The 14,675-nt window shown below is 37.0% G+C and overlaps 1 protein-coding gene across 3 annotated transcripts in view; it reads left to right on the plus strand.

The window, feature by feature from the left end:
- Positions 1-13,818, plus strand: part of RFESD (Rieske Fe-S domain containing) — a 50,738-nt gene extending 36,920 nt beyond the window's left edge. Inside the window, exons 6-7 of one of the 3 annotated variants that reach the window (XR_002731618.1) lie at positions 12,891-12,966; positions 13,382-13,818. The gene's annotated coding sequence lies outside the window, so the exon portion shown is untranslated. The remainder of the gene's footprint in view (positions 1-12,890; positions 12,967-13,381) is intronic. The other 2 variants (XR_002731620.1, XR_002731619.1) reach the window with 2 other exon arrangements.
- Positions 13,819-14,675: the final 857 nt, after the last annotated feature.

A 14,675-nucleotide genomic window follows, 5' to 3' on the forward strand; every position in this document is an offset into this window, starting at 1 on the left:
AATTGAAATTTGTCCCAAATTCTGCAGTGATACCACAAATAATGGATCATCTGAGAACAAAGGTCCCTCTGAAAAAAACTGGCATGTGCTTTAAAAGAAATGCTTTATATATGATGCCAAATAGAAAAGAAACACCAGCAGCGATTCAGAAAGACTTCTGAACAGATTGTTTTTGCTTCACCAATGAGGATCACTAGGTCAAACTCGGGCAAAACTGTAAAGTCTTTGGTTTGTCTCCTTTATAATCTCAATCTTTTTTTCTTCACCTTTTACCCTCCTACTATCCTCACACGTCAGATGACCATTAGTTCCCCTGATCAAATATGGGAAGAACTTGATACCATGCGGACTTGATTGACTGCCTAGATATATATATATAAATATATGTATACACACACACACACATATATACACACACACATATATATTATACATATATATTTAATTTAATTTAATTTAACTTAATTTTTTTTGAGACAGAGTCTCGCTCTGTCACCCAGGCTGGAGTGCAGTGGTGCGATCTCGGCTCACTGCAACCTCCGCCTCCTGGGTTCACACCATTCTCCTGCCTCAGCCTCCAGAGTAGCTGGGACTACAGGCACCCACCACCACGCCCAGCTAATTTTTTGTATTTTTAGTAGAGACAGGGTTTCACCGTGTTAGCCAGGATGGTCTCCATCTCCTGACCTCGTGATCCACCAGCCTCCCAAAGTGCTGGGATTACAGGCGTGAGCCACCATGCCCAGACAGCCTGGTTATATTTTAGTGTGAATGAAATGGTTGGCTAACCTGAATCCCATTCTGATTTGAAGCCCTCATATTTAATTGCAGCTAGACCACTTTCTTCAGCAAGCATAAAGCCATGGCTGCTGAAAGTTTTTTCATGGGAACAGTTTGGGAAAGAGAAATCTTCATCCCAGGATTCCTCTAGCATGGGAAGCCTGTCAAATCCCAAGCTCTCATGGTGTTCTTAGTCCACAATCTACCTTAGAGCACCCTCCACCATACCACATCCACCTCTCCTAACCAAAATAGAACCTGCTTGCCTCTCATGACTCTCATGCTTAAGATAACTATGCCCTTAACATTTGGAAAGTGCAGTCCGTTGGTAGAAAGAAAATCATATTAGGCAATGATGAATACACATGCTGGGAGTCTATATCCACTGATTCTGATGTCCTTGCCCAACTGGTTTTACCCAATTTTCTTCTCTTTTCATCAGTCCTCTCCCTCCTAGGCATCCTATAAAATTAACAAATCTAGAGGAAGAGCATTTCTCAGGCTAATGTTTACCACACTTAAAGCATAACCAACTCTTTGTGTTTGCTAACAACGTCCTTTTTGTCTTTTCTTACTTAAGAGCCCTCTCCCCGGAACTAGAGTGGTGAAAAATGACAGAGGGTGATGGAATAAGAAAATCTCACCCTGCAACACTTATATTATGATCTTAAAATATTTTGGTTTGTGTTTAATTATCTTCTTATGCCAATAACCTTATGCATCTTATGTTATTTCAGATAATAAACTTAGACAAAATAAATAACAATGTCTGTTTTTTTCTTGTTAATTCTTCATTATGTTATTCTTTAGAGTTCATAATAGAGTACCCCATAATTATAAAATAAATTAGGAAACAATTAAAAGTATCTCCAAATAATTTTTATAACAGCTCTACAGATTTATCTGTATTTAAAAGGCATTAATACAGAAGAACAGAACTTTTGTGTTTTGCACACAGCTTTGAGGAAAATGAACATTTTACATAATTCACATAAAGACAGTATAAACTTAGTGATAGAAATATAGAAATCTAGGGGTCAGTCAGACCTGGGTTTGAATTCCAATTCTATCACTTACCAGGTTTCATTAAATATGCACTGACCTTTTGGTTTTGGAAATTTTGCAAAACTTGGATAACAGTCAATGCTGGGTTTGCCCGATTCACCTGGGTTTCAGCATTTTGATTTGCACTAAACTGGCTGAAACCCTGAACACCTTCCTAATTGGATCCTTCCCTCAAACCTACTTCAAATTCAACAGAGATGAAGTCATACTCCTCACTTCATATATTACCTACCAATCCTCAAAACCCATCTGCCATATGAGACTTCTTTAAGAATTGTTGTTGGCCCTAGATCAAGGATGTGGACTCGAAGTAACCCCCTTTGGATGTCAACTCAATAAACAGAGCAGTTCTATTGGTCCCAGTGCTATGTCCTCCAGCTCACAGCATGCTTTGTGACTATGCACATCTAAATGAGTGGCAAATGTTTAAAAATGTCAAAGTAATTTTAAAATTTATTATCTGGAGTAAGAGAACCAATACAGATTAAAGTCCAACTAAATTCTAGTAACTGTGCTGGGGCTAAGTTAACATCATTTATCTTTTTTAATTCACTTAACAACCCTATGAAGTAGGAATGTTTTGAAAGCAACCTAAAAGCATCAATACACACACTTTGGTATTACCAATATCAATTGTCAATCCTCAATAATAGTTTCTTCATTTGTTTGTTTGTTTCTTTTGAGATGGAGTCTTGCTCTGTCACCCAAGCCTGAGTGCAGTGGTACGATATCGGCTCACTGCAACCTCTGCCTCCCAGGTTCAAACGATTCTCCTGCCTCAGCCTCCTGAGTAGCTGGGACTACAGGCATCTGCCACCACACCCGGCTAATTTTTGTATTTTTAGTAGAGGTGGGTCACCGTGTTGGCCAGGCTGTTCTTGAACTCCTGACCTCAGGTGATCCACCCACTTCAGCCTCCCAAAGTGCTGGTATTAGAGACGTGAGTCACCGTGCCTGGCCAATAATAGTTTTTATAATGATAGCTATGTCATTATATGATACATGCAGGGCTATTCTGAATGGCATAGAATGGAAATAATTCAAATACCCAACATTCATTAAATGATTGCTACCTCAAGACTATGGAAAAGTTTCTGTTCATTTGTAAAATGTGGATTCTATATTTAACTATGTAGGTAAAACAAATTTACAAAACATTATGTAAAACAATATAGTTTATAACCATCCAAAATTATATGTACACAAATGAGACTTAGAAAGGAATCTAGTAGTAAAAAACCCCCAAAACCTCCAAGTTAAAAAAAAAAAAAACTAGGAAATATTATTTCCATAGGATTGTTCACTTATGTTGAATTAATTAAATACCAAGTTTATAACATGAATTGAAAGTATGATTGTGTACCACCTTGCTTAGAGACTAGTGAAAAGTTTTATATAAATCAATCGAGTGTGCAGAAGAAGTCTCAACATCTACTATTGAAGACTCAAACAGGTCCTGATGTTGGAGAACTGATGGGGCAACCTGATGAAATCCTACATGCATGAGACTACAGGACCCTCCTGGAGGGTAACTCCAATTCAGTAAGGCATCCCACTCTGACAAATCCCATCTGGTGGCAATGCCTTAATAATCAGGGGAGGGGTGTAATTCTCAGCACAGCCTGGGGTATGTCCTTCAGAGCTATCCTTGATCTCAACATTCCATAGGGATTAGGAGTAGATGGGATGAAAAGATAAGCCTTAAGTAGTCTTCCTAAACTTTCTAAGGCAGTGGACACAAATTAGCTATACAACTAGGGTATTCCTTTCACAGAGAGCAAAACAAAAAAGGGAAAAGAGGCATTCTCTCGGGCTTTGCCAAAGATCTCTGGCTCTTTGAAAGTGTTGCTACATCAGTAGCGGTACCTACTGTGTCCAGAAAATAGCCAAAACCAAAGCAGATCCCAAAGGAAACATGATGGTATTCATAGAAATAGTTGAAAGGGCCAAGCAGATGTCACTTGCCAGGCTGCTTACCAGATTGGTTCCTGATAATTAGACACCCCGTGGGAATTCCCAAAAATACTTAGAGAGGAAGACAGCAGATTCAGGCCTTTGTAGAGACTTGAAGTTTTGCAGATGGGGTAAGGCCAATGAAATCCAGGTTATCATTATTCTTGTGATCCCACTTTCAATCATAGGTTAGCCAAACTTGGGAAATCCTGGGTCACAAAAGAAAATGTATAGACCTTCTTATTCCAATAAGAATTTGAAGACTTTTGTGTGTAAATAGGAAGTTTGTAAATTGAATCATTTAAAATATATTAGGGGAGCGTATTCTTTAAAAGTAGCCCTAGATAAAATTCTCCTGTAAGGCAAATAATCACTTTAATAGCAAAAATAAATACCTGCTACATAGCTCGTAAATATGTTTCAAAACAGATATATTGATAACATTTTGTTTCTTCTTAAAAACTCTTTACTTACTATATTTTACAATTCCAGTTGGGTACCATTAATAAGGAGCAAGCGATGGGAAAGACAAATGGATGCCTTCAAATAGTTATAGTAAAGTAACAGGCTACATAGAAGAGAGAATCGACAACATTAGCATTGTTACCCATGTTTGGTAGTTGCCTAGGTTTGGTTAGATGTTAGGATGGCCAGATTTATTTATTGTCTGTTTCCCCTATCAGAATATAAATTCCCTAAGTTCTGGGTCTTTGTTTTGCTCAAGGGTGTATTCCCAATACCTAGATAGTGGTTTTACATGATAGGCACTCAATAAATCTTTCAGATGTTGGTGAGAATGCAGAGAAAATGGAACACTTATATATGGTTGGTGGTAATGTAAATTAATACAGCTATGGACAACAGTATGGAGATTTCACAAAGAACTAAAATAGAACTACTACTCGATCTGGCAATCCCACTAACGTGTGTCCACTCAAAGAAAAAGAAATTATTATATCAGAAAGACACCTGCATTCTTACATTTATTGCAGCACTTTTTTACAATAGCAAAGACATCATCCTAAGTGTGCATCAACGTGTAACTGAATAAAGAAAATATGGTGTGTATATACCATGGAATACTATTCAGTCATAAAAAAAGAATGAAATCTTGTCTCTTTTTGTGAGACAGTATCTCTCTCTGTCACCCAAGCTGGAGTGCAGTGATGTGATCAAAACTCACTGCAGCCCCAAACTCCTGCCTTCAAATGATCTTCCCACCTCAGCCTCCTAAGTAGCTAACTACAGGCATGTGCCCTCATGCCTGGCTAATTTTCTAAAATTTTTATAGAGATGGGTTCTGGCTATGTTGCCCAGGCTGGTGTTGAACTCCTGACCTCAAGCAATCCTCCCACCTTGGTCTCCTAATGTGCCTGGATTACAGGTATTAGCCACCACACCTGGCCAGAAATCATGTACTTTATGCAATGTAGATGGAACTGGAGGCCATTATATTAAGTGAAATAACTCAGAAGCAGAAAGTCAATTACTGCATGTTCTCACTTGTAAGTGGGAGTTAAATAATGCATAAACATGGACATAGAGAGTGGAATAATAGACACTGGAAACTCAGAAAGGTGAGAAGGTAGAAGGGAGTGAGGGATGAGAAATTACCTAATGGGTACAATGTACCCATTATTACATTATTACAATGTACAATGATTGCACTCATAGCTTAATCTTCACCACTTCACAATATATCCATATAACAAAACTGCACTTGTACTCCCTAAATATATAAAAATAATAATTTAAAAAATCTTCATGAATGAGTACAGTAAAATCTGTTAGTTGTATCTCAGCCAAGCCGAAAAATTTTATCATTAAAAAATTCATTATGGAGTCAACTAACATATATGTAAATGCAAGCACCTATGACACATAAGACACACATAAATACACATAGACACATGTTTTATCAAACATTACAGAAAGAAAACTTTTCCCCCACAAAGCACTATGTTTGAAAAACTGTAACCCGTTTTAGTGAATACTGGCTCATGTGACATATCCCAACAAGACAATATGAGCTCCCTAAGACCCGAAAACAGACACAATAAGAACATTTCGCTTTCTGCTGTTTTCTGGTAAATAATACTGACTACATTAATTGGGAACTGTCCATTATTGTATATAATTAATTGCAGACAGTCTATTATTGTATATCTCTGAGACTAGAAAATAAAAGTATAGCAGGTTTATGGGGGTAGTACTGACAAATATATGAGTAAGGTAAATGTAGATATGTAATGCAGTAGAGATCAAATGAATATACATGTAAACAATTTCAAAATACTTATTTTTAAAAAACAATCCCTAAAATGTTTTTAAAGCTATGTATCAAATTGGTTACATAATAACACCATGAAAGGGTTTATTTGGAGTGAATTTAAAACACAGTACAACACATTCCAAGGACAATAAACCAAAAAGACATGTTAAGTCTCATTCAGTCATTTTCTTATTAGTATTAATATTGGTTTCATTATTTGAAATTATTTTTCTTATAGTACAGGACAAACACATTATTAGGTTAATAATGTTAGGGATCAAAAATTTCAGTGTAAGAGAAGAAAAGACCCAATTAGAAGACATACTTGCAGCCACGAAGCCTATGAAAGCCTGTTCAACATCACTAATAATTAGAGAAATGCAAATCAAAAACACAATGAGGTACCAGATAAAGGAAATGTGGTATATACCCACCATGGAATACTATGCGGCCATAAAAAAAAGAATGAGCTCATGTTGTTTGCAGCAGCATGGAGAGAGTTGAAGGCCATTATCCTAAGCAAAATAATGTAGGAACAGAAAACCAAATTCTACATGTTCTCACTTATAAGTGGGCACTAAACAACGAGAATACATACACACAAAGAGGGGAACAACAGACACTGGAGCTTTCTTGAGGGTGAAAGTTGGAAGGAGGGAGAGGATGAGAAAAAGTATTGAGTACTATGCTTAATACCTGGGTAATGAAATAATCTGTACACTGAACCCCCATGACATGGGTTTATCTACATAACAATCCTACACATAAACCGCTAAAATAAAAATTAAAAAAAAAAAAAAAGAAAATCAAAGAACAAGGTAAAATGCTGTAATGTTAAATAGAATTGGAAATATCATCATAAACTCATGATTTTTAAGAATATATTTTTCCTAGATATACAGGCTAAAATGTATAGAATCATGGCCAACCCAGTAGAAAAGAGCACCCTGGTATCTAAATTCTGGGCTCTAATACCATTTCTTAGTACAATGAACCAGAACTCCTTAAAGAAATATGTGATACCAAGTGTGGGGCAGGAGAAGCACAAGGTGAGCCAGGGAGATCTTATGTCAAAAAGTTAGAATAATTTTGAAGATCAATGGAGTCCTTTTTAAAGGAAACTCAGGCCAGCTTGAACTGGTTCCTGCTGGTCTTAGTTGTGATGATTTGGGCTTTGCAATGGAAGAATCAGGCCATCATCATGCTAATCTAGTGGTCAATATTGACATCACTAACATGGGACAAACAGATATTACGGGTTTCCTAACATAATGCAATATGAAGTATGTACCATCTATGATATATTCCAGCCAAAAAAGTTCCAGCATGATCTAACTTTTAGATTTATCTTCCAGTTTCCCAGAAATAGAGGAGATAGATGAACAGCCTAAATAAGAACCTCTCAAACTATAGTGAAACCAAAACTTTTATAGATTAAAAGCAAATTACCTTTTAAAAAACACATTTTTAAAAGACAAACAATAGTTCTGGTTTATTTTTAAATCTGTATATAGTCAAATAAAACTGTGTTTTCTTTTTAAAGCTTCTGATTTTCCTTTTAAGAAGTTTTTTCGTAGGCCCTCAGTTATACATGTATGTAGTCTCTCTAATTTTCTTCTGTTGCTTTTCTTTAAAAATTCATTTATTATTTAAACATTTCCATGCATTAATGCTTCATTTTTAATAAGCTGTTACTTTCATCCATCTGAATATCCAATTGTTTTAGTACCATAGATTAAATAAACTATTGTTTTCTCATTGATATGAAATACCACTTTTGTCATATAGGTGTATATATAAACACATACCCAACTGTTTCTGGGATTTCTATGCTGTCTCACTGATCTATTTGTCTCCTTCTATGTCATTAAAATACTGATTTGACTATAGTGGCTTAATAGTATGTTTTACTTTCTGTTAAGGCAAGATTCTCACTCTTTCATTCTTTGTAGTAGTGTTTTTTTTTTTTTTTTTTTTTTTGCTTATGCTAATCTCAGTTTTTCTGCTAATCTCTCAGATGTTCTACATATTCAGTTCTTCAAGGGGTTAAAAAAGATAATTTTATCTCTTCTTTTTCCATGTTAATGTCAATTATTTTATTATCCTATTTGATTATGTTTGCTAGAACTTCTAAAACAATTCTGAGTAATTATTACAGCAGGATCACCTATGTTGTTCCTGTTTTCAATTAAAATGTCTTCAATATTATACTTTTTACTGAAGCCAACACCAAACGTTATTCTAAATAATCTTTATCATATTTAGTTTCTTTCTATGCCCATTTTGGTTTTGTTTGTTTCTGCTGGGAATGATAGAATTTTATCAACTTCCATTCCATAATCTATGGATATGATCACTTTTGCCCCTCAATTTGTTGACATAGCAAAGTATGTATTGGCTTTCCTGATATTTAAACTATCTTTACATTTTTGGAAAAAAGAATTTGTAAGTGATTACAGTGTATTCCTTTGATATCTTGCTAAATTTCATTTGCTAAGATTTCATTTATAATTTTTGCCACTATATTCATAAGTGAGATTGGTCTATGGCTTTTTTTTTGTACTTAACAGATTGGTACTAAATTTTTGTGAATATGAATGGAAGAGGTCTGCATCTTTCAGTGGTGCCTGAAACAATAACATCAGAATATTTCAAATTTCTTTTTCTTTCTTAAAAACAGAGGCATAATTTACATATTTTTAAAAAATGCTAGTTAGAACTCAGCTGTAGAAATATTTGGTCCTGATATCTTTTTAGAAGCTAGCATCACCAACTTTCAAATTTTCATATGTGGCAATTTGTAGATTAAAATTTTCTTCTTTGGGGACCGGTTTTGGTGATTTATGTCTTACTAAGAAATACTCATGCAAAAATTTCAAATATGTTGCCACAGAACTGCATTTAATTTTTAGTCTTCTGGATCTATATTATTTATAATCTTGTGTATTTTTTCCTTTTATCTATGCTCATAGCATGAAACTAAATTTATTTTCAGCCAATACCAACAAATCATCTTAGAGACTTCTAAATTACTTTGTACAAAAATAATTCTTACATGCGAAGGATTAAAGAATACACCACTTCAAAATATGCCACTTTGACATAATTATTTTGAGCAGAAGTCAATTAAAAAGAAACAGACACAAGAGCAGCTCTCTGCCCTCCCCTTTCTACCAGGGAGGGCAGGATAATTATTTGTCCAAGACAACTCTAGATTTAGCCCAGAGATGGCACCAGAGGAAGCTACATAACACACCCATCCAACAAAATAATAATATAAAAAAATCACTAATTATTGAATGCTACCAATCTAAGTATTTAATATATGGAATAGGCATCATTTAAAAAAACTTAAATGATGTGTTTTCAAATGTGAAAATATATACAGTACATACAGTATGAAGTCTTTATACCACATCTACTGTATACATGCCTGTGACAAACGCTACTATATTTCAATATGAATTTCTGTATCTCATAATGCTATTATAAATACTACTTTGTAGGTAAGAGTTTATAGTTATGAATAATAATAAAAGTAAGGCATATATTATCAACTCCTGAATAATGTCCTGCAGCTTTGCCATGTCAAGTCAATATTTGTATTTCTAAAGCAGTAGTTCTCAAACTTTTTAGTCTTAAAAACATGTTTGGCCAGGCATGGTGACTCACGCCTGTAATCCCAGCACTTTGGGAGGCTGAGGCGAGCAGATCACTTGAGGTCAGGAGTTTCAGACCAGCCTGGCCAGCATGGTGAAACCCTATCTCTACTACAAATGCAAACGTTAGCTGGGTGTGGTGGCATGCACCTGTACTCCCAGTTACTTGGGAGGTGGAGGCAGGAGAATCGCTTGGACCCGGGAGGTGGAGGTTTACAGTGAGCCGAGATCGCGCCACTGCACTCCAGCCTAGGCGATAGAGTGAGACCCTGACTCAAAAACAAACAAACAAACCCGTTTACACTCTTATGTATTGTTGAGAACTCCCTAATAGCTTCTGTTTATGTGAGTTATGTCTATTATAATTATCTTATTAGAAACAAACACTGAGAAATGTAAGAAATATTTGTTAAATCATATGATATACAGCTTCTTAGGTGGCCACTGATCCCTGCCTCCTGGTCTTCATGCCCTGGTGTAATCCACTTCCCTTGAGTGTGGGCTGGACTTATTAATTCCCTTGAATAGAGCAGAAATGATGGAATGTTACTTCAGATAACAGGTTACAAAGGCTGTGGCTTCTGTCTTGCTTGCTCTTTCTCTGAATCCCCATCTGTCTCTGAGGAAAACCAGCTACCATGTTGAGAGCTGTCCTATGGAGAGATCCATGTGGCAAGGAACCAATGTCTCTGGCCAACAGCAATGAGGACCTGGGTCCTGTCAATAGCCATATAGTGAGCTTAAAAACAGATCCTCACCCAGTCAAGCCTTAAGATGACTGTCACCCCACTGACAATTATAGCTTTGTGAGAGATCCTGAGCCAGAGATACCCAACTAAGCTGCACCTGGACTCCTGACCCATAGAAAGAATAAGACAATAAATATCAACTGTTTTAAGCTGCTAAATCTTGTGGTAATTTTTTGTTGTTGTTTTGAGATTGAGTACCGCTCTGTTGCCCAGACTCCAGTGCAGTGGCATGATCTCGGCTCACTGCAACCTCCACCTCCCGGGTTCACGCCAGTCTCCTGCCTCAGCCTCCCGAGTAGCTGGGACTAAAGGTGCCCGCCACCGCTCCTGGCAATTTTTGTATTTTTAGTAGAGACGGTATTTCACTGTGTTAGCCAGGATGGTCTTGATCTCCTGACCTCGTGATCCACCCACCTCAGCCTCCCAAAGTGCTGGGGTTACAGGCGTGAGCCACCACGCCTGGTCATATTGTGGTAATTTTTACATAGCAAAATAAAACTAATACAATTCATTTAAAAACTAACAAAATAATAACATTTTCTATGAAAAATAACTATTTTCTAAAATAAAAAATACACTAAGCTGACTGGTACTGTTTGCATTTTTATAAATCTCTTCAATGTCTAGTACCATAGAAAACATTTGCTTCTCATATCTGCCTCTGAATTTAAGCTGTTGCAGTACACTGTTTTCAGTGAAATACATAAAGAAAATCCTGCTTCACACTAATATGTAATTGTAAAAGAAAGTATTGTAATAGTTTTTCCAGATAACAGTAGGCATTACTCTTTGATCCTATAGCAGCACTCAACAAATGATGCCTCGGCACGGTGGCTCATGCCTGTAATCCCAGCACTTTGGTAGATTGAGGCAAGAGGACTGCTTGGGGTCAGGAGTTCGAGACCACCCTGAGCAACACAGCGAGACCTTGTCTTTACAACAAATTTTAAAAATTAGTCTGTTGTGCAGGTGGCTGAGATGGGAGCAGCACTGAGTCTAGGAGTTCAAAGTTGCAGTAAACTAACAGCTAGGATTGCACCACTGCACTCCAGGTCAGGGGACAGAGTAAGACCCTGTCTCCAAACAAAACAAAACAAAACAAAATGGTAATTTCTTAAAGATTAGGTGCAACCTTTATGCTCTGTTACATTAAAATTTATAGATCTATCCTCCACTTTGAATGGCTCATTTACTAATGCATAATTTTATAACATCATGCACTGATTATTTGAATAATATTGGTTCTCTCAAGATCTTTTATTGACATGTTTAATTTTATAATAAGCGCCCCCATAAAAGTCCCAAAACAAAAGACAAATCTTTGCTAATATCACCACTGCTCTTATCAGAAAAGCTTTAAATTTTAGAAACCTGTTATATTAATTATCTATTGCTGCATGGCAAATTACCCCAACTCAGCAACTTAAAACAATAAACTTTCATTATCTCACAATTTCTCTGGGAAAGGAATTTAAGAGTGGCTTAGCTAGGTGGTTCTGGCTTGAAATCACTCAAGTGGTTACAGTCAAGCTGTTGGCTGGGCTGTGGTCATCTTAGGACTCAACTGAGGGATGGTCCAATTCCAAGCTCACTCATGTGCCTTTTGGCTGCTTCAGAAGATCTACTCCCAAGTTCATTCCCATGGTTGCTGGGAACCTTCAGTTCCTTACCATGTGGCCTCTCCATAGGCTTCTTGAGTGTGTCCTCAGCTGGCTTCCCTCTCTCAGGGCCACCTCACAACCTGGCGGATTGTCCCATGGTGAGCAGTTCAAAAGAAAGAGGGGTGGCAAGGAGAGAGAGAGAACAAGACAGTCCGCTCAAGATGGGAGCCACAGTCATTTTATAACTAATCTCAATATGATAGCTCATTACTAGAAACAATCAACTCCACAATCAAGGGGAGGGAAGGTAACCTCTGCCTCCTGAAGGGCGCTGTATTGAAGAATTGTGTAGCCACAGCTACAAAACCACCACAAATTGTCAAGCTCATCATTCTGGATGCAAGTTTTCCCAAGTTCTAATTTTTGCTTTAAAGCTTACATTTATTATTGGCAATAAACACTGTCAATTGTTTTCCTTTAAATGACAGACATGCTTCTTTTACATTCGAGAAAATATCTGCCAAATACCCAGCTCCCTATAACTATAGTTGGGTGTTTTTGTCTGTCATTCTTTCAAGTGAAAATGACATTCCATGAAAAAAAAAAAAAAGCAGCTCATAGCTCAAACAATTATACAAGTGCATTTCTTTGAGGCAATCATGTGTTTCAGCAAGCAGCGGAAGTGCCTATGCCTACTTCATATTTAATTACATGGAATGTTAAAAATGATGTGTACCCTGGGGTCCATATTTAATATATGTACTCAAGCTTCTTAAGTAAAACTGATTTCTTCTTTTTTCTTTTGGTACAGACTAGAGTGCTGGGGACTTTCGTTCGGGAAAATCACTGTGGGAAGGAATAAATAAGGCAATACTTCATGGAAAAAGGTATGCACTGCGATTAGATGGGAATTACATTGAGATTGGCAGAGAGGAGGAAACGTGGGAGAGGAAAGTAAGCAGACAGTGAGGCTGGAATGAAATGAGCATGTTATGGTCTAGAGTAAAGAGACAGAAGGCTAAGTTCACAGCAAGCTGTGGACTTGATACAAGCATAAGTGAAGGGAGCCAGTCTGAAATTCTCACAGCAGGCTCCATCTGAGGGGGCAGTGTCAGGCCAACTCCTAGCCGCTCAGGGACTTGATTGTTATCTGGCCAGAAATGCTGTAGAGGTTCCCAGAAGGCTTCCAAGAGACAAATAACCTTGGGTTATTTGCCACTCCTAAGGGCAGCAATGTCAGTCATAACCATGCAGTTAAGTAAGAACTTTTCCCATCTTACCTTTTCTCCTTCCCTCTTGCAGCTTTGAAGAGGCCAAAAACAGAAACCGATGAGGGAGAAGGGGAGCTGAGGAGAGGAAAAGCAGCTGACCCAAGTTCCCTCACTTCTCCACTGTAGACTTCCAAGCCTGGAGCAAAACTCAACTGGGAATGGGAAGAAGTTTTAAATGAAATGAGATTAACATTTGGTTTATTACATTGAACTGAACTCAGTTTCAAAAATCAAAAGACTACTCATTTATTACCTGAGAGCAACAACAAAATTATTATTATTTATTTATTATAGCAAACTCAACTCAATTACTTAAAAAAAGACCATTTATTACCTGAGGGCAACAACAATAACTATAAAATCTCCCCGAGATTTGAAAGGGGTGGCAGTGGAGCACTGTGAGCTAGAACAAATGGAAGGTGCAGGCTTGAAGGTCAGTGGGAGCTTTCAGCATGCACCCTGCTCAGTTCAACTCATTTAATAAAGTGCTTTCAATGCCTGCGATTCATTGAGCTTCTATTTTTGCCAGGTTGAGGTTCTGCTGGGTATATTTTAATGAAGGAACAAAATTTATTTATATTTAGGAGAATGGTGTTTCATAATGATTGTAACCAGGCTAACCTGAGTTCATATCCTGGCTCTGCTACTTAAACAATGTGGCACATTTGTAAATCTCTTGGATCCTCAGTTTTCTCATCTATAAAATGAGGATAAATGATGCCTGCTTCACAGGGCTGTCCTAAAAAGTAAATGAGATAATATATGTACAGTAAGTATCACAGTGCCTGGTATACAGTGAGCACTCCATAGGTAGCATCAAGGATTATGATCACGCTCTTAGTGTGATGACCTGGCCAATGGGAAACATTTACCAGACGTTAGTATACCAAATAGACTAAAGAGGAATCACGACTAAGAGCAGGGAGAAAAATGAGAAACATTTAGCAACAACAACAAAAACACAGTAGCCACAGAAATGAAATAGAAGGGATGAATATAAAGGATATTTGAGAGGAAAATGGACACAAGAGATAATTGCTTAGACATATATGGTAAATAAAAGTGAAGGAAGAGTCCAAGGCAGCTTACATTTTAAAGGCTCGGTTGGATTGGAAAATAGTAGAAATGGGAGAAATACAGAAATTGCCAGAGTGAGCAAGTTTGGTGGGTGAGCGTAGTGGGAAGAAATTCTGGTTTTGTTTTGCTATATTTCGAATTTAGAAGACTATGAGACTTTCAAGTATAAATATTGTATAGCTATTTGAAAAGTTATTTATTCATTCATTCATTCATTCATTCATCTAATATTTCTTGAAAGCCTACTG

Source organism: Piliocolobus tephrosceles, chromosome 4 (assembly GCF_002776525.5).
Source record: "Piliocolobus tephrosceles isolate RC106 chromosome 4, ASM277652v3, whole genome shotgun sequence".
Taxonomy (NCBI): domain Eukaryota; kingdom Metazoa; phylum Chordata; class Mammalia; order Primates; family Cercopithecidae; genus Piliocolobus; species Piliocolobus tephrosceles.